The sequence below is a fragment of the Grammomys surdaster genome, unplaced genomic scaffold (genome assembly GCF_004785775.1).
Source record: "Grammomys surdaster isolate TR1022 unplaced genomic scaffold, NIH_TR_1.0 215, whole genome shotgun sequence".
In the NCBI taxonomy this organism is placed as follows: domain Eukaryota; kingdom Metazoa; phylum Chordata; class Mammalia; order Rodentia; family Muridae; genus Grammomys; species Grammomys surdaster.
In genome coordinates, this window is record NW_021604660.1 from 5,646,207 (window position 1) to 5,672,339 (window position 26,133).

General features: G+C 36.1%; 1 pseudogene; it reads right to left on the bottom strand.

Moving 5' to 3' along the window:
* Positions 1-11,579: 11,579 nt before the first annotated feature.
* LOC114625301 lies at positions 11,580-25,653 on the bottom strand (annotated as a pseudogene).
* Positions 25,654-26,133: the final 480 nt, after the last annotated feature.

The following is a 26,133-nucleotide window of genomic DNA, read 5'->3' on the forward strand; positions in this document are numbered from 1 at the left end:
TTCACGTCTGTCATTTTTCCAGAATCATTGAATTTTAAACAATTTCAAAAATAATTTCAATAATTTGTACCACGCACTCTATATGATATACTATTCAAGTGGAAATCTGTTCACCATTTTCAAATGTAAATGGAAATATGAATGTTTCCTACTTCTAAGGAGTTTCATCGAAAGCCTCTCAGTTGCACTCTAAACTATTGTGCAATTCACAAAATGTCCCCAAGTCCTATTTTTCTCCTCACAATAATTGTCCTCCTTTGCATGCCATATTAGTTTTGTAAATGACTTAAGCAAGAAAGTGAAAGATCTCTATCAATAACATGTAAAGATTCCAAATAAAGGAACTGAAGAAGACACTCAGGTTTGGAAAGGAATCTCACATGATTAGCAGGACAAATTTTATAGTTAATTATTGATTCTATGAAGTCTTTTAGTTCTTGTGTTTTTTAAGGCAAAGAATTTACACCAGGGATATGTATAGTGAGGTAGTAGTCAAGATTAAATTTTTCAGTGGTTGAGAGCAAAGGAAAAGGTAAGCACGTCTTCCAGAGTGGAGATCAGCCTAAGCTGAGCTTCAATGTCCAGACTGTTTCTACTACCTAGACTTGGCAGTCTTGACCTATCATTTCTGTTCATCTCACCCATCTGGTGGTGGTTTCTTTCCTGGAACAGGTGAAGTCTTTCTTAGAAGCCATCCTTACCTACAAATCAGTCTGTTAGAGTGGAAGAAGATATATAAATATATAGCTATCTACAGAGTTAATAAGTTTGCTAGGGGAAAGTGCAGCAATGTGTTACGCATGATCCTGAAGTGTGAGGTGTGTGTGTTTCCTAAGTCCTGGTTTGAGTGTACAAAGACCACCAATTTGCTCCCACGTCTTTATCTGGCTGACTTAGCAAGCTATCTTATATCATACTCAGCTGCAAGCCCTCTGACTCACTTTCTTCTGTGTTTCATGTGATGTCTGATCACTCTGTCCTGTTTTAGGTAAAAAAAATCTATCATGTCTATTAAACCGGAATCTGCCTCACTTCAGGTTTTTTTCCTCAATAATTTTCAATCTAATGACCCAAACCCTGAAATCTAGCTATATATTCTCACTTTCCCTTGGTATGTTCAAAATTGAGTCAATGGTTTTGTTTCATTCTATTACTCCAAAAATTCTTAAATATTTTGATTAAATTTCAGCCAGTTCTCTGTTCTCAAAAAGTGAGTTTCCAACTATTGATTCCTCAATTCTTCATTTTTATAAAATTTCCCTCAGAAAATGGTTAACGTCTACCCTACCCAGCAAACATATTTTACCACCAAGTGACAACTACCTATCGAGTTGGTTCTTAGTGAACAAAAGCTAATTGTTTTAGACATTGGACATATCCAAATGAGAGACTGTTATTTCATTACTTCAACTAGGGAGACGACTGAATAAATTTTTTTAAATTTTTTTATTGGATGTTTTATTTACATTTCATATGTTGTCCCCTTACCCCATCCCCCACCCACCAAGGAACCACCTATCCCCTCACCCCTCCTCCTTCTTCTCTGTGGATGTAACCCCTACGTACCCCCCCACTCCTACCTCCACACCCTCAAAATTCCCCCTCCCTGGGGCGTCCAGCCTTCATGAGGTCAAGGATCTCTTCTTCCACCTATGCCCAGACTTTCAGCTCCTTCAGTCTTCACTCTAACTCCTCCATTGAGAACCCCATTATCAGTTCAATGGCTAGTTGTGAGCATCTGCCTCTGAATATGTCAGACTCTTGAAGACCTCTGGAGACATCCAAATCAGGCTCTTATCAGCATGCACTTCCTGACTTCCACATCAGCATCTACCTTTGGTGACTGCACATGGGATGGATACTCAGGTGGAATGGTCTTCAGATGGCCCCTCCTTCAGTTTCTGTCCCTTATTTTGTCTCCATATTTGCTCCCTTGAGTATTTTGTTGCTCCCTCTATGAAGGGCCGAATCACCCCCACTTGGTCTTCCTTCTTTATGAGCTTCATGTGGCCTGTGAGTTGCATCTTGGGCATTTCAAGGTTCTGAGCTAATATCCAATACTTGGTAAGTGAATACCATGTGTGTTCTTTTGTGATTGGCTTACTTCACTCAGGATGATAATTTCTAGTTCCATCCATTTACCTAGGAACCTCTCGAATTCATTGTTTTTAATAGCTGAGTAATACTCCATTGTGTAAATATACCACATTTTTTTAATCCATTCCTCAGTGGAAGGACATCTGGGTTCTTTCCAGCTCCTGGCTATTATAAATAAGGCTGCTATGAACATAGTTGAGCATATGTCCTTGTTATATGTTCGAGCATCTTCTGGGTATATGCCTAGGAGTGGTATAGCTGGATCCTCAGGTAATGCTATGTCCAATTTTCTGAGGAACCGCCAGACTGATTTCCAAAGTGGTTGCACCATCTTGCAGTCCCACAAACAATGGAGGAGTGTTCCTCTTTCTCCACACCCTCGCCAGCATCTACTATCACTTGAGTTTTTAATCTTAGCCATTCTGACTGGTGTGAGATGGAATCTCAGGGTTGTTTTGATTTGCATTTCCCTGACGACTAAGGATACTGAACATTTCTTTAGGTGCTTCTCGGCCATTCGAGTTTCCTCTGTTGAAAATTCTTTGTTAAGCTCTATACCCCATTTTTTAATAGGGTTATTTGGTTGTCTGGAGTCTAATTTCTTGAGTTCTTTGTATATATTGGATATTAGCCTTCTATCAGATGAAGGATTGGTAAAGATCTATTCCCAATTTGTTGGTTGTCATTTTGTCCTATTGACAGTGTCCTTTGCCTTACAGAAACTTTGCAATTTTATGAAGTCCCATTTGTCAATTCTTGATCTTAAAGCATATGCCATTGATGTTCTGTTCAGGAACTTTTCCCCTGTGCCCAAGTATTCGAGGCTCTTCCCCACCTTCTCTTCTATTAGTTTCAGTGTATCTGGTTTTATGTGGAGGTCCTTTATCCACTTAGACTTGAGCTTTGTACAAGTAGATAAGAATGGATCAATTCTGAAAAATTTTTTGCTTAACTTAACTTTAGTCAAGCTCATGTATTGTATTCTAGGTTTGCCTCTGCACATCTACAAATACGCTTTATAGCAAAGATTCCTTCCAAGTTCATTTAACAAGACTTAACCCACCCTTCAGATAGCCATTAAAATTTGATGAGGGTCCTTATCTCTCTTCTTTATGCACCTGATGTCCAGTCACCCTGATCTGGCCTTAGCAAGTATCCTGATAAGTCAGTTTGTATGATATTGTTGTCACACCTATGTTTCTGAGTTGATCACCAATTGTATGGGTTTTCACTCTCCCTCATCCTAAATGAGGCTATAAGTCATCACTTGGCCATAATAAATTCTGAGTTAATCTCAACTCATTTCAAAATCCTATTGATCTGGCTCACATATCTATCAGGATGGTCTTTCCTATAGTATTTTAATGGCTATCATTCAAATGATTTTTAGAAACAGTGTGCCTAGACAATAAAACATAATATCCATAAATATGAAATTGGCAAGTAAATGTAGATAAATTATAAATCCCTTTCTGTTTCTTATTTCTTGTTTATAGTTCTGCATAAGTTCAAGACAATGCCTTTCTAATACTCTATATATCAGTTTAATGAAATACTATGTTTCTTTAATAAAATTTATAGAACTCAGTATTGATAGTTTTTAAGTCATCAAAATAATTTATAATAGTTCAATGCCTCTTAAATATACATGATATCTTCTAAAGCTAAAAGCAATATGCACTCAACCATTTTAAAAAATCTATTTGGAACACTAAACATGATAGAAGTAGAAAAAAAATTTCTTATGAAGTCCTCTATGTAAGGAAATTGTGACAAGTTTCTGATTAGATAGAAACCATTCCATCTCCAAGGGAGAATATGCAACATAACTGTGGCCTCATAGAATGAATTGGGTAGTGTTCTTTCTGTTTCTATTTTGTGGAATTGTTTGAAGAGTATTGGTATTAGGTCTTCTTTGAAGGTCTCATAAAATTCTGCACTAAACCTATCTGGTCCTGGGCTTTTTTTTTTTTTTTTTTTTTGGTTGGGAGACTTTTAATGACTGCTTCTATTTATTTAGGGGTTATGGGACTGTTTATATGGTTTAGTTGATCCTGATATAACTTTGGTATTTGGTATCTGTCTAGAAAAATGTCCATTTCCACCAGATTTTCCAGTTTGTTGAATATAGGCTTTTGTAGTAGGATCTGACGATTTTTAAAAATTTCCTCAGTTCAGTTTCTTCTGTTATTCCTCCCTTTTCCTTTCTTATTTTGTTAATTTGGATACTGTCTGTTGATTTCCTTAAAGAACCAGCTCCTGGTTTTGTTGATTCTTTCTATAGTTCTTTTTCTTTCTACTTGGTTGATTCCAGTCCTGAGTTTAATTATTTCCTGCTGTATACTCTTCTTGGGTGCATTTGCTTCCTTTTGTTCTAGAGCTTTCAGGTGTGCTGTTAAGTTGGGAATGTATGCTCTCTTCAGTTTCTTTTTGTAGGCCCTCAGAGCTGAGTTTTCCTCTTAGAAGTGTTCTATAAGTTTGAGTATGCTGAACTTTCATTTTCATTACATTTTACAAAGTCTTTAATTTCTTTCTTTATTTCTTCTTTGTCTAAGATATCATTGAGTAGGGTGTTGTTCAACTTCCATGTGTATGTGGGCTTTCTGTTGTTTTTGTTGCTATTGAAGACCAGCCTTAGTTCATGGTGATCTGATAGGACACATGGGATAATTTCAATCTTCTTGTATTTGTTGAGGCCTAGTTTGTGACCAATTATATGGTCAATTTTGGAGAAGGTACCATGAGATGCTGAGAACAAGTTATATTCTTTTGATTTAGTATGAAATGTTCTATAGATATCTGTTAAATCCATTTGGTCCATAACTTCTGTTAGTTTCAATGTGTCTCTGTTTAGTTTGTGTTTCCACGATCTGTCCATTGCTGAGAGTGTTGTATTGAAGTCTCCCGTTATTATTGTGTGAAGTACAGTGCATGTTTTGAGCTTTAGTAAAATTGCCTTTATGAATGTGGGTGCCCTTGCATTTGGAGCATAGATGTTCAGAATTGAGAGTTCTTCTTGGTAGAGTTTTTCTTTGATGAATGTAAAGTGTCCTTCCATATCTTTTTTGGCAACTTTTGGTTGAAAGTTGATTTTATTTGATATTAGACTGGCTACTCCAGCTTGTTTCTTGGGACCATTTGCTTGGAAAATTGTTTTCCAGCCCTTTTCTCTGAGGTAGTGTCTGTCATTGACACTGAGGTGCATTTCCTGTATGCAGCAAAATGCTGGATCTTGTTTACATATTCCACTCTGTTATTCTATGTCTTTTTATTGGGGGAATTGAGACCATTGATGTTAAGACATATCAAAGAATAGTGGTTGTTTCTTCCTGTCATTTTTGATGTCATTTTTATGATTGTGTGGCTATCTTCTTTTGGGTTTATTGAAAGAAGATGACTTTCTTGCTTTTTCTAGGGTCTAATTGCTCTCCTACTGTTGGTGTTTTCCATCTATTTTCCTTTGTAGGGCTGGATTAGTGGAAAGAGATTGTGTAAATTTGTTTTTGTCATGGAATACCTTGATTTCTCCATTTATGGCAATTGAGAGTTTTGTTGGGTATAGTAGCCTGGACTGGTATTTGTGTTTTCTTAGGGTCTGTATAACATCTGCCCAGGATCTCCTAGCTTTCATAGTCTCTGGTGAGAAGTCTGGTGTAATTCTGATAAGTCTGCCTTTTTATGTAACTTGACCTTTCCCCCTTACTGCTTTTAATATTTTTTCTTTGTTTTGTGCATTTGGTGTTTTGACTATTATGTTCCAGGAGGATTTTTTTTCTGGTTAAATCTATTTGGAGTTCTATATGCCTCTTGAATGTTTATGGGCATCTCTTAATTTAGGTTAGGGAAGTTTTCTTCAATAATATTGTTGAAAATATTACTTTAAGTTGGGAATCTTCACTTTCCTCTATACCTGTTATCTATAGGTTTGGTATTCTCATTGTGTCCTGGATTTCCTGGATGTTTTGGTTTAGGAGCATTTTGGATTTTGTATTTTCTTTGAGTGTTTTGCCAATGTATTCTACCGTATTCTACCGTATGTATATCTTCTGTGCCTGAGATTCTCTCTTCCATCTCTTGTATTCTGTTGGTAATGATTGAATCTATGACTCCTGATCTCTTTTCTAAGTTTTCTATTTCCAAGGTTGTCTCCCATTGTGATTTATTTATTGTTTTTTTCCACTTTTAGATACTGATTGTTTTGTTCAATTTCTTCACCTATTTGGTTGTGTTTTCCTGTAATTCTTTAAAGGGTTTTTGTGTTTCCTCTTTAAGGGCTTCTACCTGTTTATCTTTTTCTTCTGTATTTCCTTAAGGGAGTTATTTATCTTCTTCTTAAAGTCCTCTATCATCATCATGAGAAGTGATTTTTAAATTCGAATCTTGCTTTTCTGGTGTGACGGGGCATCCATGGCTTGCTGTGTTGGGAGAACTTGGTTCAGATGATGCCAAGTAGCCTTGGTTTTTGTCACTTATGTTCTTGCCCTTGCCTCTTGCAATCTAGTTATCTTTGGTGTTAGCTGATCTTGCTGTCTCTGACTGTGGTTTGTCCCTCCTGCAAGCCTGTGTGTCCATACTCCTGGGATACCAGTTGTCTCTGGGAGAAATTTGGGTATGGAGAACTGTGACAGAGGGTCAGCTCCAGGATGCAGAAAGAAACCTGAAGGATCCTGTCCCTGGATGTTCCTTGGTTCCTGTGTCCTGATGTCTCTGGGTGGGTCCCCCTTGGGCCAGGAATTTGAGCACAAGTGGTGGTTTTAACTGTGCTCATAGGTGTGTCAGTATTCTTGGGGAGACCAGCTCTCTCTCAATGGTATTTGGATATAGATCACAGTGGCACAGGATCAGTTCCTGGTGCAGATGGATCTGAAGGGTCCTGTCCCAGACTGTTCCTCGGTTTTTATGTTCTCAGGTCTCCAGTCTGTTCCCTTGGATCAGAAGTGGTAGTTTTACCTGTGCTCACAGGCATGACCACACTCCTGGGATACCAGCTCTCTCCAGGCAGTATTTGGGTATGGAGTGCTGTGTCTGAAATACTATGTTTTGTATAAATGGATTAGAATCAAATTATTCTTATTTGCAACAAGGTATTTGACTAAGATATTTCTGCAACAGATTCAAGCCACCATGATGCTCTCTGCCATCATAGATACTGATACAATGAAGCTATCTAACCATGGAACCTCTGGTCCAAGGAACCAAAGTAAATCTTTTGCTTGCTTCTTTTTTTAAAAAAATTTTATTGCATATTTTATTTATTTCCATTTCAGATGTCATCCCCTTTCCCCATTTCCCCTTCTTAGAACCCCATATCCCATCCTTCCTCCTCCTTTTTGCTTTTATACTATTTTAATTTCATGCACGTATAAAGGTCAGTCCTAGGTTGAGGGCCTAGCAATACAGTAGATGCAAATAGTCAAGAAACAAGGAAGACAGTAAACACAAATAGTCAAAGAACAAGAAAGGCATTAAACCCAATTATGTGAACATTCCCATAACCACTGTTTCTAAGGGCTTTAACAGGATGACCAAAGTATCTGAGCCTACTTCCCTGTCCTAGCCCAAGGTCATTTTCATGTCTGAAGCCTACTTTATTGTTCTAGCCTAAAATTTAGATTCCTGTCTCAAAGTACTTCTTTGTTCTAGCCTAATATTTAGATTCATACCTGAAATTACTTCCTTGTTCTGGCCTATGCTTTAGATCCCTACCTGAAATTAATTCTTTTTTCTAGCCTAATGTCAGATCCCCCCTCCCTTTTTTTTCACTAACAAGACTGAGCCTGTCTTAGGTTGTTCTGACAAGAATGCCTTCCTTACCCTTAATGGAATATACCTTATCTAAAGCAATGCACTTCTGTTTTAGGTTGGTAAGAGTCTGTTCAGAATCTTTCCCATCCTAGGCTTGCCATAGTGTTAATTTAAAAACTCTGTCTGAGAGTCCATTTTCAGGTTCAAGCCATGTACTTTGGCTGCCAACATGTTTATGTTGTTAAAGAAAAGCTTTCACATGATGGGCAGGAATAAAAGTATTCCCAGAACAAAAAAGGCTAGCATAATCAAGCTATATGGAGCCCAAGAAAAAGAAAGACCAAAGTGTGGGTGCTTTGGACCTTCTCAGAAGGAGTAACAAAATATTCACAGGAGCAAATATGAGACAATGTGTGTGGCAGAAACTGGAGGAGAGACCATCCAGAGACTGCCCCACCTGGCGATCCCTCCCAGATGCAATTACCATATGCAAACACTGTTGTAGATGTCCGGAATTGCATGCTGACAGGGGCCAGATATATCTGTCTCCTGGGAGGCACTGCCAGAGCCTGACATATACAGAGGTGGATGCTCACAGCTAACCATCAAACTGATCACAGAGTCCCCAGTGGAGGAGTTAGAGAGAAGACTGAAGGAGTTGAAGGAGCTTGTGGCCTCATGGTGAGAGTGATAATATGAAACAAGCAGAGCTCCCTGGGTCTAAACAGCTAGCCTAGGAACACACAAGAAGCGACCCATGTCTCTAGTTGTATTTGTAGAGGAGGATGGACTTGTCAGGCATTGGTGGGAGAGGATGGCCTTGATCCCTTGAAGGCTGGATGCCCCAGAGAGAAGGCATTCAAGGGCGGGGAAGTGAGAATGGGTGCATGGATGGGAGCATACCCTCACCAAAATAGGAGGAGGGAAGATGGATCAAGGAGTTTCTGAGGGGAATGGGGAAGGGGGTAACATCTGAAATGTAGATAAATAAAGTACCCAATTAGAAACAACAAGAACAACAAAACAGACAGTGGAATTATTGCTTCTTAAGTAGATTCTCTCATGTATTTGTCTCATAACAAAAGAATGTGATACAAGCCAGGTTTAGTGGTACACATTGTCAATCCCAGCATTCAGTAGGCAGAGTAAGGCTAGTGTGAGGCCAGACTGATCAACATAAGTGAGTACAGAACACTCAGGACTATGTAGACAGACCCTTTCTCAAAATAACAACAGCAAAATCCCCCAAACAACAAAAGAATATAACATATACCACTATCATTTCATGTGTTATTGATTTATCTACTTATTTCTACATGCAAGGACAGTGTGATATATGTTATTTTAACCAAATAGCCACACAGTAAAGCTTGTCCTCAGGGCCTGGTGCTATTAGGATTTACTAGAAGGGCCTAGTGGGAAGAATGCATGTGTGTGGAAACATGCCTTTGAATGGGATATCCAGCCTTTATCCTCCAGCTTTTTCTTCCCATTACATCCAGTGCTTGTGGGAGAACTACTTCCTTCTGCCACATTCTACAATGTACATTGCCTTGTCACTAACTGTAAGTCAACAGTTCATTAAGTAATAGTTGAAACCACAAACCAAAATCAATTTTTTAAAAGATTTATTTATATTTTATGAATGTGAGTACACTGTCACTCTTTTCAGACACAGCAGAAGAGGGCACTGGATCCCATTATAGATAGTTGTGAGCCACCATGTGGTTGCTGGGAATTGAACTTAGTTCTTCTGGAAGAGCAGTCTGTGCTCTTAAGTGCTGATCCATGTCTCTAGCCCCACAAATCATTTTTTTCAAATGTTACCCCCTTTCCCGATTTTCCCCAAAGCTCCCTATACCATCCCTCAACCCTGCAATATGATGGTGTTCCCCCAAATCAACCAGTCACTCCCCACTTGCCTCCCTGACCGCAAATTCCCCTACACTGGGGCATTGAGCTTTCACAGGACCAAGGGCCTCTGCTCCCATTGAAGTCTGACAAGGCCATCCTTTGCTACATATGCAATCAGAGCCATGGGTCCCTCCATGTGTACTTCTTTGTTGGTGGTTTAGTCCCTCGGAGCTTGGGGGTAGGGTCTAGTTGGTTGATATTATTGTTCTTCCTATGGGGTTGCAAACCCCTTTATCTCCTTCAGTCCTTTCTCTAACTCCTCCATTGGGGACCCCACTGGGGATCCCATGATCAGTCTAAAGTTTGGCTGCTACCATCTGCCTCTGTACTGGTCAGGCTCTGAAAGAGCCTCTTAGGAGACAGCTAATCAGGTTCCTGTGAGCTTGCACTTTTTGGCATCCACAGGATGGATACCTAGATGGGGCTGTATCTGGATGGTATTATCTTCAGTCTCTGTTTCACACATTTTCTCCATATTTGCTTTCATGAGTATTTTGTTCCCCTTTTTAAGAAGGACAAAAACACTCATAATTTGGTCTTCCTTCTTCTTGAGCTTCATGTGGTCTGTGAATTGTATCTTGGATATGCTGAGCATTTGGGCTAATAGCCACTTATCAGTGAGTGCATACCATGTGTTTTCTTTTGTGATTGGGTTACCTTACTCAAGATGATATTTTCTATTTCCATCCATTTGCCTAAGAATTTCATGAAGTCATTGCTTTTAATAGCTGAGTAGTACTCATTGTGTAAATGTACCACATTTTCTGTATCCATTCCTCTGTTGAAGGACATCTGGGTTTCTTTCTGTCTTCTGGCTATATATTATAAATGAGGCTGCTATGAACATAGTGGAGCATGTGTCCTTCTTATCTGTTGGAGAATCTTTTGGGTATATGCCCAGTAGTGGTATAGCTGGGTCCTGAGGTAATACTATGTCAAATTTTCTGAGGAAGAACCACATTGATACCCAGTGTGCTTGTGTTTTTAATTCCACCAACAACAGAGGAGTGTTCCTCTTTCTCCACATCCTTGCCAGAATCTGCTGTCACCTGAGTTTTTGATCTTAGCCATTCTGACTGGTGTGAGGTGGAATCTCAGGGTTGTTTTGACTTGCATTTCCCTGATGACTAAAGATGTTGAACATTTCTTTAGGTGCTTCTTGGCCATTCGAGTTTCCTCAGTTGAGAATTTTTTGTTTAGCTCTGTACGCCATTTTTAATAGGGTTGTTTGATTCTCTGGAGTCTAACTTTTTGAGTTCTCTGTATATATTGGATATTAGGCCTCTATTGGATGTAGGATTGATAAAGATTGTGTCCCAATCTGTTAGTTGTAAACTGAAAAACATTTAATCTTTGATTTTTATGTCTTTAGCAAGCTGAGACCTGTTATATAGTTATTAAAAGGTGTATGTTTACATAGAACATTTGTCTTTATTTCACATGACACATTTTATCAAGCTTACTAATTTTGAACAAAATGAATTAAAGTTTAATTACAAGAATAAAGGGATTCTTAATGATTGTTTGATCCTAAATTAATTGAGGCCTAAAAATCCCATGAACTATAGAATACTCAAAAAAGATATCTACAAGCTCTGTTTTATGCTTTCCATTACACCATTTTTTTTTGTAATAGAAACCAATGCTACTAGTTCCATTAGAAATTCATGTCATGGAAAACAATAGGCACAAGGTAATCATTTTGTCTGTAAATTGTACTTTATTACTAATAGTTAAGTGAAACAAATACATTAATTTTAATATTATAGTACAACCTCTGGCTAGCACATTTTCATATGATTTATTCACATGGTGATTAAATTCTACTCCTCATTCATGTCCCAGATGAATTTCAAGGGGATGTTTTTCATGTTTCTGTGAAATATCTTGTCAAATCTTTCACTCTGATCCACAGTCTAATGATGTTTCCAGTCTCCAATGGCTCCTAATGGGAGAAGCACAGGAAAGTCCCTAAGTATACAGAGCTCTACTGTCTATAACTCACCTTACATGTCACCCCAAGCTTACAGTAGGTATCAGTTTTTAAAAGGTGTATGTTTATATAGAACATTTGACTTTATTTCACACAACACAAGCTTACTGATTTTGAACAAGATGAATTAAAGTTTAATTATCAGAATAAAGTAATTCTTAATGATTGTTTGATCCTAAAAAAAAAAAATCCCGTGAACTACAGAATACTCAAAAAAGATCTCCTTACATCAATGACCAGTAAAAATGAACTTCAGTTGAGGAACATAATACATAGATATCACTACTACTCAATCGTAACAACTTTTTAGAAATAAAAATCCTTTAATAGTTAAAAATATATTAGAATTTTAAAGCCACATTTTGCCATCTATCAATCATTATATTACAATAACACTCATACTTCAAACACAACCGTTTGAGATATATGTTGGTTTTTTCCCAAACCCAAAAAAAGAGTTCTAAGGATTTCAGCAAGTAAAGTCAAAGTAACAAGGGGTGTCAGAACAGCCAATGTTATAATTTCACTGGACAAGAATTTGTAACAGCTAGTTGGTAGTGCACATGCCTTTAATCCCAGCACTTGGAAGGTAGAGGCATGCAGATCTCTTTGAGTTCAAGGCCTGCATAGTCTGCACTGTGAGTTCTAGGACAGCCAGGGCTACACAGAGAAACCCTGTCTTGAAAAAAACAAAACAAAACAAAACAGAATTTGAAATGATCCCTATGTCACTTAAAAGGCATATAGCCATTTGGGATCTTCAGCTGTCAGAGATGACAATATTAAATTATTATTTGCATTTGGGACAGATGAAGAACTATCCTCGGCAAGACATTTGATCTTGTTGAGAATGAGATGTAAGAGTTGACATTAAGTGGCAGAAGAGACAAACAAGAAGAGTTTCTGAAAAAATATAAAAATCCAGAGATACTAAAATATAGTTCAAAGACTATTACAAGGGAAAATTTCATTCTTATCCATGTTACCTAGCTTATAATGAGGTTATAATAAAGCATATTGCTTTTGACTGAATTCAATTTATATCAGATAAAGTTATTAAAACATTATTCTAATTTTTACAATTAAAAAAAGCTCACACATGGGAAACACTTTGAACCTCATCTTCAAATTATATTGATATACAGGGATGTGTTACAGAGGCAAGAGAAATATGAATTCAAATCTTGTTTGTTTGGGTTATACTGTGAATCTTTCTTTCTCTCTCTTTCTCTCTCTTTCTCTCTCTCTTTCACACACACACACACACACACACACACACACACACACACGTATACACAAGTACACACACACTACCACCACCATCAGTAGCAGCAACAACAGCAACAAACAAGAGCAAACCAAAATAATAAAACAACGACACAAGATGAATTAGAATCTTCACTTCTAACCCATCTATTGCCTAGGATAAGACTGCTGATACACTTTAAAAAGTTGATCTGTGTGGGTCAAAAGGAAGAAAAGGCACATTTATTTATTAAGTGAAAATTTCATAATTTGTACTAAAACACTAGTAGAATCTTAGTCCCTCTGTCAGTTAAAAATATTCGATTCTTCCAAATATCATTATTATCTGGAGAAATACATTGAAAACACAGATTATTTGGCTTACATATAATCTCTTGAGGAACAGTTAACATATTTGCTACTACAGACCACTAAATATCACCTTTGCGAAGGAAACGTCCCATGTTCTTGTTCCAAGATCATCTTTTATAATTTGTTCATAGTTTGCTCATGGGTCAGCTTTCATGTTCTGAAATGTAGCCTGTCTTACAACAGCATCCACATCTTCTTCACTCAGTTCTTTCTCCAGAAAACTGCAGATTTTAAGCACTGAGCTTCTGAGGTCCTGAAACAGTCATCCCCTGAGAAATTATTGATCTTATGGTGGTATGAATTACTGCCAAACTTGTAACATGTATGGGTAGGTTTTACTTTTGGAGTGGAAAGATTGTTCAACATTTGAAAACCTCACAGAAACAGGGTGAAGCAAAAGGCAGAAATCATTATTTATTGGCATTGATATAGAATAGGCCTTTAATGAAACACAAGGTTTTTGAGACTCTGTAGCCAAAGCTAGAACTCAGTACTCCAGGCTGCTCTCAAAGATAGAATGTTGTTCCTGTTTAGTGTCCCATGTGTTGGGATTGCAAATAGAAGCAGCCATACTTCTCTCAACATCTTTCTTCGAAATAAAAACATCAATAAATTACTGGAAGAAGAAAAGTACCTAAAACCAAAACACTGTGTATTAAATACTGGTAGCTAAAAATCACACTCAGTTGAGAAGAATGTGGTCCTTTTCACTTGAAGCCTGGAATAAGCAAGATTTCACACTTTCTATTTAGCATATTACTGGGAAGTAATAGGGAGAGCATTTGGCCAAGGAATATAAATATAGCATCTAAATTACAAAGAAGCACAATTTTCTCCTTAAAGCAGACAGCATTATCTCATATGGACAAAACTAGCAAAAGAACACACACAGAAATCTACTAAAACAGCAAGTTGACACAGTTGTAAGATAGTTAATAAAAATCAACACATAATTTTTTTAAAAATTCTAAATAGTAGTAATGAATTATCTGAAAAAATAAGAAAAAATACATGACCTTTAAAATGGTAGGATTAAAAATAATAAAATAAAACAAAAAATAAAAACTAATAAAAAAGCCTACCATTTGAATTTAAAAATATACTTAAGACGTTGTTCAGGAGATCTATTTAAACGAAGAAACTTTGACGGAACAAAAAGAAAACAGAAATACAAAGAACCCTGTTCTAGACACATAAAATGGACAGTTATTTTAAACATTCTACACAAACTGATCCACAAATTCAATGCAGTCCTTATTAAAGCTTCAAGCACTAATCCTACATCTGATAGTGGGCTAATATCTAATATATACAAAGAACTCAAGAAGTTAGACTCCAGAGAATCAAACAACCCTATTAAAAATGGCGTACAGAGCTAAACAAAAAATTCTCAACTGAGGAAACTCGAATGGCCAAGAAGCACCTAAAGAAATGTTCAACATCTTTAGTCATCAGGGAAATGCAAGTCAAAACAACCCTGAGATTCCACCTCACACCAGTCAGAATGGCTAAGATCAAAAACTCAGGTGACAGCAGATTCTGGCAAGGATGTGGAGAAAGAGGAACACTCCTCTGTTGTTGGTGGGATTGCAAGCTGGTATAACCACTCTGGAAGTCAGTCTGGTGGTTCCTCAGAAAATTGAACATAATACTATCTGAGAACCCAGCTAAAACCACTCCCTGGCATATACGCAAAAGATTCTCCAACAGATAACAAGAACACATGCTCCACTACATTCATAGCAGCCTCGTTTATAATATATAGCCAGAAGCTGGAAAGAACCCAGATATCCTTCAACAGAGGAATGGATACAGAAAATGTGGTACATTTACACAATGAGTACTACTCAGCTATTACAAGCAACGACTTCAGGAAATTCTTAGGCAAATGGATGGAAATAGAAAATATCATCTTGAGTGAGTTAATCAAATCACAAAAGAAAACACATGGTATACACTCACTGACAAGTGGATATTAGCTCAAAAGCTCGGAATAACCAAGATATTCACAGATCACATGAAGCTCATGAAAACAGAAGACCAAATTGTGGGTGTTTTTGTCCTTTTTAGAAGGGGGAACAAAATAGTCATGGGAGACAATGTGTGGAGCACATACTGAATGAAAGGCCATCCAGATGCCCTACCTGGGGATCCATCCCATATATAGTCACCAAATGCAGACACTATTGTGGATGCCAAGTAATGCATGCTCTCAAGAGCCTGATATAGCTGCCTCCTGAGTGGCTCTGCCAGAGCCTGACCAATACAGAGGTGGTTGCTGGTAGCCAAACATTGGACTGAGCATGGAGTCCCCAATGGAGGAGTAAGAGAAAGGAGCGAAGGAGCTGAAGGGGTTTGTAACCCCATAGGAAGAGCAACAATATCAACCAACCAGACTGCTCCCCCTCCCCAGAGCTCTCAGGGACTAAACCACCAACCAAGGAGCACACATGGAGGGACCCATGGCTCCAGCTGCATATGTTTGTTGGTCATCAATGAGATGAGAGGCCCTTGGTTCTGTGAAGGCTCGATGCCCCATGTAGGTGAATGGGAGGGCGGGGAGGCAGAAGTGGGTGAGGGGAAGGAGGGATGGGATAGGGGGTATTTTGGTGGGAAAACTGGGAACGGGGATAACATTTGAAATGTAAATAAAGAAAGTATCCAATAAAAAACAAAAAAATATTCCAAGCAGTTTTTCATTTTAGAAGAAAATAAAGAAAATCTTTCAAAAATATATATGAAATCTCAGAGATTCTGAACAGCTAGCCTTGCAGTAAAAGATTAAATTTGTAGCAGCCATACTTTCAGATTTCAAAATTGTTTCATTACATTTACCTTTTTCAACTATTTATGCATTTGAGTATTTGTTTATATTTGTATCACACATACACACATTCTCTCCGAGAACAATTTGTCAATCCTTGATCTCTCCTTCCACTCTATGTGTCTTGAGGATTGAATGTAAGACATCAGGATTGGCAGCAAGCCCCTTAATTCACTGAATCATCATCTCTACACAGAAAAATCACTTCAGTGTCATGGTACTCTTACAGTGTAGTAATGACTTAAATATAGCAACGTGAAGTGATAGAACAAAATAGACTTCCCAGGAATCATCTCTTACTTACAATGAAATGATTTTTGATATGACTGTTAAGAATCTAAAATGGGAAATTCACTCTTTCCAACCAATATTATTGAGGAAATCAGATGTCCACATTCAAAAGAATAAAGCTGAATTCTCACAATATATGTTTCTTTTTTCACAATTTAGTTATGTTTTAATTTTAGTTTAGACAACAATGTTATTTCAATATCCCTACTTTATTCAACAAGTACTTGTACAGCAACTGGAGAGATCTTTTATCACCAAACTTTGGCTAAATCTATTTAACAGAAAACATAAACATGCTTATGGAACCACTCATAAAATGGTTTCTGTACAGATATGGCCAGAGTTTAAAGTAATGATAATTTTGTATTTTACTAACAACAAAACTTCAAGCCATAGAAGTAATTATTTTCTCATTCAATATATATACACCAAATCCACAAACACTGTCTGATCTTTGTATAATGTAATTCTTTATTTTTATTAGCTTTCGATTTTATTAACTTGTTTATCTTTATCCATTATATAACTTACAGCCAAAAGGGGTTGTCTATTCAGACAATATGTACCATGAAGTCATACCATGGTACAATGAAGTTAGGTCATTTTACATGCTAATGTGTTAGCAGAAATAAAACACAAATGGATATACTCATAGAATCAGGAGATTTTATGCAACTAATATAGATAGATAGTCAAGAGCCTAGCAGGTGTGCTTCCTCTGTATGCAACAATATGCAGAACACTAGGGCAAATAAGCAATTAAAATGGATATAGAACTTTTACACCAGCTACATGTCTAGGAACTTTCAGCTATAAATGATTCTTATGCCCCTTAAAGGGTTCCCAATAAGAGTCTCCACACAGATGAACCCTCCTAGTCAATGTTTCTAATTTGTACCTATGGTTCTAATCTTATCTCAGAAATGTAGAATCAGCGTGTTATAAACCATGTGGGCGACTATTTCATAACTGGCTCTTGCCAATAATTTTAAAATTTTCTTTATTTACATTTCAAATATTATCCCCTTTCTTGGTTTCCCCACTGAAAATGCCCTATCCAATCCACCCCCAATCCCACCTCCATGAGGATGCTCTACCCACCCACTCCCGTCTCGCTGCTCTGACATTCCCTTACACTGGGGCATTAAGCCTTCACAAGACCAAGGACACCTCCTCCCAACAACTGAAAATTGGGCAAACATAAAAGTAAAAGCTTAAACTATGATGCTCTTAGAGAGAGACTTAGGGGGAAGATTTACAGTATAGAATTTCACTGTCTTGTATATGCTTCTACAGGTACAGAGAGTCAAAGAACTTTTGTTAAATTGATTACACTAAGCTTTAGAACGCATATGTATAAGGAGACATATCCAGCCAAGTAAAAAATTTACATATACAATGGCAACAATCCAAGTCACTTATCTGGTACAGGATTATCCCTAGAAATCAACAATAATAACACCAACTCAGTTAAAGTTGTAAATAAATCATCTCAAATGGACTTTGGAAACATCCATTAAGCGTAGGAGAAAATGCTCTATATTACTAGTCATTTGGGAAGTGGAAACTGACAAGAAAAGCATACCACTTGTAACCTATTACAATGGCTATTCCTTAACAAATGATGGAAAAGAACGCAATGAGCCTTTATCTATACTGCTGACAGGAATATAAAATGGTAAGGGTGGATGTGTGAATTATCTGTCTACATATAAAAATAAATACCAATTTAGAGAAGCTTGAAATCCCTTCCAAAATTCATGAAAATGGAACTTCGGAGGACTCTGCTCAAGATACAAGAACCGAGATGGTTTATCTGATGGGTACCGGAGGATTTTTGGGCCCTGCTAAGCTGGCTTATGTTAGGCTCTATCTGTGTAAGTGATCATTTGTGGAAGGAATTTAGTATTGTGTGTGATTATAATAATAGGATTCTAGTGCTAACTGATTTACACAAATGACTTGGATGCACAATGGCTGACAAATATGGAAGATAAAAAAATCCCAATACCAGAAAGCATATGAAAACCAGAACAATGCAGGGAAAAGAAAGAGATTGAACTTGGGTTGTCAGGTATGCCCAGCAAGCCTGTTAACCCACTGAGTCGTGTCATCAGCCCAGACACTTGGTTTATTTACTTTGAATATTTGCTTCCTGATTCTTTGCCTTCATGTTTAGCTCATGGACTCTATAATGAGGTAATACTCTTTTACTCCTGACTCAGGTGCTGGCCTGCACAGATTTCCATTCACTCAATTTTTATTAATCAACATGTCAATATGTTCTCAGAGAGATTTTGATTTTTCACAACATGTTAAGTTACTGTTTGAGGAGCAAAGCAGTCAGTGCCAAGCTAAATGCTCAGGACTTGCTTGGCAAGAAGAAGGAGGGGATACTGAAAAAACCTAGATGATCTGAAGGTGTAGCTGTCCCAGCTTCAGGTAACCAAGGTAACAGGTGGTGACAGGAGTCATGCAAAAATCCATTGCCTATGTCCTCCTTGTCATTATCTAGACTTTAAAAGAAAACCTCAGGAAATTCTACAAGGGCAAGAAATACAGGCCTTTGGACCAGTGACCCAAGAAGACTATAGACATGCACTGACAGCTAACAAAGCATTTAGAGAAGTTGAAGACCAAGAAGCAGCAGCAGAAGGAGCTGCTCTACGGGATGTGCCAGTATGCAATCAAAGCCTGAGGTGACAATGACACTAAAGTGCAAGATTTCCAAAAAAAAGAAAAAAGAAAAAGAAAAGAAAAAAAGGAAAAGATACTGTTTAATTGTGTGTAGCCAACCTGAAAAACATCCCATAGGTTCATCTGAGAGACATACCCCAATAATCTTTTTAAAAAGAGGAAGAATATGTCTATATTGTCATTTCTGGTCTGTGGATCTAATTGTTTATTTTTCATAGTTGTTTCTTGTTCCTTGGTAGCTGTCATTAAGTACTAAGAATGAAAAACTATGAGAAGATGAATCATCATGTCAGGTATAGCAACCTTGAAGATATAGCCGGTGGAAATGAAGTCACCATTCAAAACCTTATTGTTATCTAATGTTACTGGTATGTAGTTATAACTACAAGACAGGGACTCGGCTTATAGTCTCTCAATAGACTGAAGACTAAAAAATTTATGATATGTGTCATACACTATATTTGTAAAATAGGTTATTACTCAGACATAAAAATGAAATGAAATGAAATTCTGTCATGTGCAATAAAATATATGAAGCTAAAAACACCAGGCTAAGTGAAATATGCTGGAACAAATGCCATGTGTGCTCTCATATGTTGAAACTTACGTTAGAATTGTGACTAACAGTGATTTGGATTAATAGTGATTGGGAAGGGTCTTAGGGGTAGAACAGATGACAATTCAAGAAGAGTATCCATACTCTAATCAGTGTATACTTTATTTATATATAGGAAGACCACACCAGACACCATTAATATATGTAATTATCATGTGATAATCATGTGTTTAATAATAAAATTTATTGCTGCTGTGAATTTTTGAGGTTGACTTTACACAGGACAAGAAGGGATCAGAAAAGATTACTGTACAGGGAGAAGAGAGTACTGACAAAGTCAAGATAATGAGACAAAGGCAGGACATTAGGAATCATCTCTAGCAGAGAACCCTCTGAAGAGTTAATGAAGTATGGAGATACCTGGGAGAATGTGCTTTCATCCAAGAGAAGAACAGTGTAACCAAAATCATCTAAAAATAACTCTAGAGAGACTTGAGGCCAAAGGGAGTGGGGAGGTCTTGTGGAGGGGTTAGGGTGGGGACATTTTCTTGGAGACAAGGGGAAGGAGGAATGGGATAAGTAACTTTTGTAGGGCAGACTGGGAGGGTGTCAACGATGAGATGAATTTTGTAAATAAAATTAATTAAAAAATACAGTTTTCTCATCTTAACTTCTTCATGTCTTCAAAGGTCATGAACATAATATTGAAATCATGTCTGTGTTCATACCAGCCTCTTATGTGGTCAAATCAACGGCTTCCTACCACTGGGGAGAAAGGTAATGAGTAAGAATTCCATGTTGTGTGTGCCTGTAGTAAACAGCAAACTCTACTCTTTATTTTCTGTTTGGGAATTTTCAGAAATAAAACTGAGTCACTGAAATGGACATTTATATCACTATATTAATGCTTAGTTGTTTGGGGTACAATTAATGGATATTTGTCAAAATCCCCTAAAGTTACCACACAATTAGGAAGGAAGTAATAACCAAGGACCTGAGGCTGAAGATGGCTTAAAGGCACACTGTTTCATTTTATTCCTTCTCCACATAGGGTACACATTTCTATTTCTCTTCTTGTTTGATAAGATATCTGGGCAACAGTGTTCATTGTTTACAGTGGCACCGAACCTGAATACCATGTTATACATGAGTGAGACCCTAGCTCCACACAGCATGAGCCTCTTGCATTAATAAATTCTTCTAAATAGTGGAATAAACAATTCCACATCTGTGTATAAAGCCTTACACAGGTCCATGGGAAACCCACACTAATCTCAACATTCACTCTGACAGGATGGATCACTCTACTTTTGTCATTAACCAGAAAAAAATTTGTAGAATAGCTATAAACCAAAATACTTCCTTTGTGATACTAACAATCATTCAATGGTTCACAATGGTACAATATTCCGTTGGTGGAAGATGCAGTTGATATACAACTGTCAGTTAAGATTAATTCTATGGGATTTGTTTTTTGTTTATCTGATATTGATTTTCTTTCTTTTTTTTTGTTTCCTTTTTCCAGAAATGAAATGTATGGATTTGCATTTCATTTCCCTGTTCCATTTTTTTTTAAATTGTGTTCTGTAAGTTTGAAAATTTGGTCAAATGGAATATTTGGTGTAATTCATTTATGTCTGCATATAACTTTCTAGAGTATCTGGAGCTTGATGTATAAGTGTCAAATTTGAGAAATGAAAATAGGAGATCAAAATATCTTTAGGATTTCTGTAGATACAAAGAATCTGTAGACAGAAATTTAGAATTATTTCTTTTAACAATCCTTGGTTAGGCTAATAAATTACAAAAACAATTTATAATATTTGAGTATGACAATAAGTATAATTATTTCTTCTAGTCTTTGAGCTATGAAAGACAAGTGGTTATTATTTCCTTTTTAGTATTACAGACTGTATTGTAATAAACATCTTATCTCCATGGCATTTCATACATGTCCAAGAATGTATCTATGCTCTCAAGATATAATATTATTTGTAACTCACAAATACTGAAAGTTAATTTACCTTGTATAATCAAAATACACTGTATTATGGTTTTGAAAGGAAAATTAAGTTGCCAGGGTTGATGAGGTAGTAAATGTACAAAGTGAGTAAGGTGGAGACAAGTTTAAAAACAAACAAAAAAAATGAGATCAATATACATTTTTTCTTTATATTTTTCAGAAAATAAATATAGGTTGTACATATAAGTAGTATAAAAATTCACACAGAAAAATAACAATCTTGTCTGTCCACAATTTTAGAACCTGAGTGTCTAGGTCAGGAGGAAGATCTCGTGTCACCCTTGGCTCCACAGAGAGACTCTATCCATTAAAAAAAAAAAAAAAGGAGGAGAGGAAGGAAATGATAAGAAAGAAAAAAACTAAAACCCAAAAAACATATCTCTACATTTAAAGCAAGTAAAGATTTATTAAATATGAATTAATTTTAAAAACCAATAAGTTTGATAATACTAAAATTAAGAATGTTTCTAATTGATTTGAGGTGCTAGGGTGAGTTTGTACCCAAGTGGGGTCCTTCTGTTCTCATTGAGGAGGAGAAGAGAGGAATGAGGAGAGGATGTGTGTGATGGTGGGACTAGGAGGAGAGGCCGAATGGGGACTGCAATTGGGATGTAAAGTGAATAATAAATTGATAAAAAAAGAATGTTACTAATCAAAACATACATTGAAAAGCAATGTGGATTAGCTGAAATAGATTCATTTCTAGAAGTGATGTAAAGCAAACTTACAGAAGAATGTAAAAAAAACTTGGGCTAATGACAGAGCCTTTTCACAGAATGAAAAATAATTAATTCCAATAAACATCAAACATAAGTACTCTCACTATGAATATGCAAATTAAGATCTGCTGGAGACACGTTTTGGTAGCGGCTATGTTGAAAAAAATTTAAAAGTCTGACAAAAACATAATCCCTGCACATTAAACTAAAAAATGATAAATCTACTTGTGGCTCTGCAGTTCCATTCATAGATGGGGATTCTAAAGAAGCTGGTGGAAGAATGCCCAGGAGACAGATCCAAAAGTGTTCATAGAAGCTTCATTATAATAGCAGAATATTGAAATAACTTTATTATACAGTACTTAGAGAAGCATTTTTGTGAGTACAGTAAGTGAATAAGCTCTATGACATACTTTGGCTTTTTTGTCCTTGAGATCTTTTGGTACTAAGTAATACGAAAGGTGGGAACAGCAGATGTGAAGTGATGGCATTTTGGCATAGTCTAATATGTGAATATTGTACTCAAAAAATGGTGCTCTATCCATTGTTGGGATGTTTTCAGTTCTGTTCCGATGACCCTCAAAACAAATCAAGGAAAGGATCTGCTGAGTCCAGATGGTACCTGTAAAAATAGATAACAATTCTGTTTTCAATCCTGAGGTAGGTTTTAATAATGAATAGTAATAGAGAACAGTAATGCCATCCATGTAAAAATTGATTTGGGTCTTTTCCCCTCTGTGCTCTCTAAGCATTCTTAGATATGTCTAATTATCATTTCCTGTTGTCTGTATTTAACACTCAAGTACAAAAGGCTGAAATCAATGATTCTTTGTTCCATTTTTACATGTATGGAGGTCGAGTTTGGGAGTGATGATGCAGATTATTCTTGTAGTGTCTGAGTACTCTATGTGTCATGTGGAGTCCTTTTGGTAATGTTTAACTGTTATTTATATAACATTTGCAGATATTCACAGGCAAAGTACTTCATTAGTATACATGGGCACAGTGTGTCAGATCAGATCACATTAGGGTGAGTGAGGCTTATATCTTACTGCAACTTTTTCTTTTCATTTTTTTTAATGTTTAGAGCCTTCTACCATATTTTTTCTTGATTTTCATAAAATATATATCATTACTGAATGTCACTTTATTGACGTTCAGAGTAATTTCATTTCTGAAATTGATTCCTTATTTGTTTACCTGTAGTAAAACAATTAGAGTCAAATATTTCTAGTATCCACCTCTTCTCTTGCATTGCATTGTCAAACACTTCTCTGGCATATTCCCAGGGAAAGATCAGGACACACAAGTTGAGTGTGGACACTAAAGATTTCAGTGTTCTTACTGATATTTGGTTTCCAGATGATTAGAGTCGTGTCATACAGTAGAAATATTTGGGAAATACAAAGTTACAATACTATTCCTTTTAAGGATAGACCAAGATGTGATCAAATACAATAGTGGTGAGGTAATTATTTATTTATTATTCATAATTTCTTTGTAATATATATGTATTAAACCTTAAAATAAAATTCATCCATTTATTTAAGTTATTTCATTAAGTTTAATTTATTAAATAAATTTATTATATCAATAATAAAGTTTATTATTCATTATAAAATTGTAATTTATTTATTATAATTAACTTGTTATTTATTAATTGTTATCATAGATAATTCACTGGGTTAAAATAAAAATTATTTATTTTTTATTCATTTATTTATTCATTTATTTATTATTTATTAGTGGCTATCCAAGATAATTCACTAGTGGCAGTGTGGAGTTGATTGCTTAGTCTCTACTAAGAATGAGGTTTGATATGCCTGAAATTTTGAAAGAATTGGTCATGCCGTTAGACTCCAGGGCCTGTAATAATATATGTGTCTTGTGTCCTGTGTTGCACAAGATGAACACTTATTGACTTATGGAGGACCTTCATAAGCACCTAGTGAATGTTTAGTGGCTGAGTTATTTAGTTATTACCTATAGTAAATCAGAGTACTTTCCTCATTGAGTCCTTCCTGTGATGTAACATAGTATACATTGAGAAGAGGAAAAGCAAAGTAGGATTCAATACCAACTCAGAAATATTTTTTGCAAAGTATCCTTATCAAAATGTACAAACATGGACATACAATCTTGGTATTATTGTACATGGACAACCATACTTGTGGGAGGCGCATGTGAAATCTTAACATCTGTATTTTTTAGTCTGCGTCAACTGCTGCAAAAACTCAAACCAAGACATCCAAGTTTCACCTTTGGCTGAAGGAGAATGTACCTTTACAAACAGAATTTGAGTATACCTTCCTGCCCAAAAGGCCTATATAATGAAACTATATATAGTTCTAGTGACTAGCTTGTCCTGATTAGGCTTCACAAACCTCAAAAATAATCCTAGGAAACCTCACTGCTCAAGAATGTTTCCTGTTTTTTGAGAATTGGAAATATGTTTCAGAAATCTTGTCAAATAAATGTTTTGGAAAATGAATCATTTTTTGAGAAAAAAATCTCTAAATAAAAAAGCATTTTTTTTCAGGAAAAGGTTTTGTACTATCTCAGTCTTGCTCACTAGGATAAGATAATTCATCATCATTTACCAAGAAGCTGCTATTGGCTACAAACTTGTATTTCCCCTCTATTTTTCACAATAAATTACAATATATGCATAACAATGCCATAAAGACTTGTGTTTCTTTAATCTTTCTTTGACCATAACTTGTTCTAAAATATAGATTACAATGGTAGCTGATATTGGTTGTCTGGTATGATTTGGAATCATCATAGAGGGAAATCCTTGGAAATGTATGTGTGGTGGTTATCTCTACTAGGTTTATCCACTTGGGCTTCCTGATTGCAGATGTAAGGTGACAAGCTTCTGCTAGAGTGACTTCTTTGACATGATGAGTTCTTTCATTTTTGCAAAGAGAAATGAAACTAATACAATTTAATTGGCATCCCTATGTGGATAATATTTAAGCACTTATAGAAGCAAAACAAAAGATCAGCATAATATGTCCAAATATGATTCTTACCAGATTTTGGATATGTGACTATAAAGATGTCATCATCTCGAATTTCACAATCTTCCATATTTTTCACTATTTCCATTTTAATTAATGTTTTCTGAAAATTATAGCCTTTGATGTTAACCAAAAATTCATCTTTATTGTCCATAATTAGTCACCTAGGTATAAAAATATAAAATTTTCTTCACAATTTAAAATTTTTACAATAGTAAGTAATAGTTACTGAGTGGTCTCCATGTGACAAACACCACTGAAATGTCTCTCATTTATTGAACATATTACATATACAATATTATTTAAATTTATAATAGTATTATATTGCTACGTTTTTATTGTCACTATATGGGATATGAAGACACAAAGACAGCAAGAAGTTAGAAAGATTATTCTATAAATAGAATTGTGAAAAAGTGATCCTAACTCTAAATATACAGATACTGAAACTAGGGTACAGAGAATACAACAAAGTTATTCAATGTTGTCCAGCTGGTTAACATATAAAGACTTGATAACAATTTTGCACAGAGTTCAGGTTTATAATGTAAGAGCTTCTTTGTATATTACACTTTTATTCCTTATACTTTTGTTATGAAAATAAAAAAATCTTTAATGAATATACTTCAATTCT